We start from the raw sequence: 4007 nt of genomic DNA, 5'->3' as shown, positions 1-4007 counted from the left end.
TTAACTCATTTTGTGCCATCCAACCGATCAAAAACAATACCATAAAAAACACATTAGAAACACAAGTTAAGATAGGCAAAAAAATGGTAAATGAGCACCTGTCCACCCTAGACGAGTTAAAATCACCAGGACCAGATGGATTACACCCCAAGGTTCTCAAGGAACTGGCAGATGTGATGTCAGAACCACTAAACTATATCTTTCAAAGATCCTGGAGCACTGGGGAACTACCCAAGGACTGGAAAAGAGCTAATGTAGTTCCCATCTTCAAAAAAGGGAAAAAAATGGATCCAGGAAACTACCAATTTATCAGCCTGACTTCAATACCTAGGAAGATTCTGGAAAAGATAATCAAGCAATGAATCAGCAAACGCCTAGATGCAAACAAAGTCATAACGAAAAGCCAACATAGGCTCGTCAAGAACAGATCATGCCAGACAAATCTTATTGCATTCTTTGACCAAGTGACAAAATTAGTGGACCAGAGGAATGCTGTGGATATAATTTACTTGGACTTCAGTAAGGCATTTGATAAAGTAGACCACAACCTACTACTTGATAAGATAGAAAAATGTGAGTTAGACAGCATCACCGCCAGATGGATTCATAGCTGGCTGACCGGCCATACTCAGCATGTGGTCCTCAATGGAACTGCATCTACATGGAGGGAGGTTTGTAATGAGGTGTCCCAGGACTCTGTTCTGGGTCCAATGCTCTTCAATATCTTCATCAATGATTTGAATGAGGAGATAGATGAGGAACTCATCAAATTTGCAGATGATACCAAGCTGGCAGGAATAGCCAATGCTCCAAAAGATAGGCTTAAGATACAGAAGGATCTTTTTTTTAAAAATAAAATTTTTATTAATTTTTGTAATTAAACAGCAAATTCCAATATGATGCATTTACATACACAAGCAAAAAAGATAATCCTATTCAATACATTTTCGGAAACGCTCGGCAGTCCCCGCCTTGCCTCCACCCTCATTCACTTTCCTGACTTGACAGACTTGAACATTCGGCGCTATCTAACAAAATGAAATTCAATGGTGAAAAAAGTAAGATTCTACATTTAGGCAAGAAAAACCAAATGCACAGGTATAGTAGAGGTGGTACTTTGCTCAAGAGTAGTAACTGTGCGAGGGGTCTCAGAGTCCTAGTGGTTAATCACTTAAATATGAGCCAGCAGTGTGCTGCAGCTGCCCAAAAAGCTAACACAATGCTAGGCTGCATTAACAGAGGGATAGAATCAAGATCACGTGAAGTGTTAATACCACTTTAAAATGCCTTGGTAAGGCCACACTTGGAATACTGCATCCAGTTTTAGTCACCATGATGTAAAAAAGATGTTGAGACTCTAGAAAGAGTACAGAGAAGAGCAACAAAGATGATTAGGGGACTGGAAGCTAAAACATATAAGGAGCGGTTGCTGGAATTGGGTATGTCTAGTTTAATGAAGAGAAGGATGAGGGGTGACATGATAGAAGTGTTCCAATATCTCAGGGGTTGCCTGAAAGAAGAGGAAGTCAAGCTATTCTCCAAAGCACCTGAAGGCAAAACAAGAAGTAATGGATGGAAACTAACCAAAGAGGGAAGCAACCTAGAAGTAAGGAGAAATTTCCTGACAGTTAGAACAATTAATTAGTGGCAAAACCTTCCTCCAGAAGCTGTGAATGCTTCAACACTGGAATTTTTAAAAAGGAACTGGACAGCCATTTGTCCGAAATGATATAGGGTTGGACTAGATAACCTCCAAGGTCTCTTCCAACATTATTATTATTATTATTATTATTATTATTATTATTATTATTATTATTATTATTATTATTATTATTATTATTATTATTATTATTATTATTACTACTACTACTACTACTACTACTACTACTACTATTGCTATTACTATTACTATTACTATTACTATAATCTCTCCCTTTGTTGATTTGGAATTCTCATCTGACTATTTTTCAGCTGAGAGTAGAAAATTTGATAAAAATATATTTCTTTACCAGTTTAATATTGGTGTAGACCGAAGCAGAATTGAACAGCTTCATTTTCATTAAGACTAGACCAAATTGAAAGAAACAAATTGAGATTTTCCCCATCTCCTTCAAAGATTCGCAATAACTTTCTGTGTCTTTTTTTTCCTTCTTCATTTAGCTGCACCATTTTTTGCAACAAGTCTCCTTTAACAACAGTGCTGGAGAACAGATATCCTTTGGCCCCAATGGAGAACTAGAAACTGGATTTGATATTTTCAATTGGGTCACATTTCCAAACAAGTCCTTTATGAAAGTCCAAATTGGAAAGATCGACTCCACAGCTCTCCCAGACAAGTTCCTGACCATATCTGAAAAAGAAGCCATTTGGCCTCTCATATTTAACCAGGTGAGTCTCATTTTTCCCTATTCCTGAAATTATCAGGCACTGATCCATTGAAGTAAATGATTAAACAACCACAATTACAGCAATACTTGGAGTAAGCAAGTGTTTAGCAATCTGTATGTTATTCATTACAAGTAGTCCTTGACTTAACACAGTTCATTTAGTGATCGTTTGAAGTTACAATGACACTGAAAAAAATGATGTATGACCATTTTTCACACTTAGAACCATTGCAGCATCCCCATGGTCCTGTGATCAAAACACAACTGACTCATATTTATGACAGTTGCAGTGTCCCACCTTTTTGAGTTACTGGAAAGCCAGATTCACTTACTTCAGTGATTCACTCAACAACTGTGATGAGAATGGTCATTGGTCATGGAGCAAATTCACTTATCTCTGTCAGCAACAGAAATGTTGGGCTCAATTGTAGTTGTACATCAAAGACTACCTGTGTTATCATTTATTTATTAAACTTATATGCTCTCCATCTCTAGGTGGTTTGTAATCGTAAAAACAACTTAATATATCAAAACAATAAATATTGACATTAAAATTGATTTACAATTGTCAAGAGAAGGAAGGAAGCTAGATGTCCATGGGAAGGAGGTAGGATCATATCTTAGTCCATTAGTCCACTAACCACCCCTAGAATAATACATCCAATTGGAGCTCCAGGCCAGTTGAAAAAACAAGGCCCTTTGAAATGCCCAAAGGAGTGAGTGGGTATTTTTTTTTCTTTTGAATATGACATGAGCACAAGCTACTAAATTCAAAGAAGTGTTTGTGTATGTGTGTGGGGGTGGTGGTGTCCTTGTTGCTTCTTGAGTTTGGTTGTTTTCCTGTAGACATTTCATTACCCAAACTAAGTAACATCATTTATTTATCATTTACCTTATGATTTATCTTGAAGTGTTGTATTTTATGAGTTTAAGATGAGACAAATTCCTTGTGTGTCCAACCACACTTGGCCAATAAAGAATTCTATTCTATTCTATTCTATTCTATTCTATTCTATTCTATTCTATTCTATTCTATTCTATTCTAATCTAATCTAATCTAATCTAATCTAAGATTGTTTTGAGAACAGGATTGAAAGATGGCATGCAGGAAAAGCTGAGAGAGGAAATGGTGACTGATCTGGATATGGTTTTGGCGTACGACCCTGAAGAAATTTCAAGAGAAAAAAATTATAGAGTTAATTTAGGGGTCACTTGTCAGAGAAATCTATTTAGAGATGTTGCTATTTACTTTTCCAGAAGATTTTGTTATCATCGACGGGTGGAAGAATTACCAGAAAAAGTTGAAGGGATGGAAGATGGACTCGCAAAAGAGGAAACTGTGGAAGTCATGAAGTTTGTTTTGAGAACAGGATTGAAATATGGTATGCAGGAAAAGCTGAGAGAAGAGATTGTGATAGATTTGGTTATGGTTTTGGTGTACGACCCTGAAGAAATTTCAAGAGAGAAAAATTTATAGAGTTAATTTAGGGGTCGCACGTCAGAGAAATCTACCTAGAGATGTTGTTATTTACTTCTCAGAAGATTTTGTTATAATGTGTATGCAGCAAAAAGGATTTAATTTACAATACATTTGTCTGTTTTAGAAGTTTTATATTTTTA

The sequence above is a fragment of the Protobothrops mucrosquamatus genome, unplaced genomic scaffold (assembly GCF_001527695.2).
Source record: "Protobothrops mucrosquamatus isolate PMUCROS unplaced genomic scaffold, P.Mucros_1.0 scaffold3882, whole genome shotgun sequence".
NCBI classification, from domain to species: domain Eukaryota; kingdom Metazoa; phylum Chordata; class Lepidosauria; order Squamata; family Viperidae; genus Protobothrops; species Protobothrops mucrosquamatus.
Note: the sequence above shows the minus strand (reverse complement) of the source record.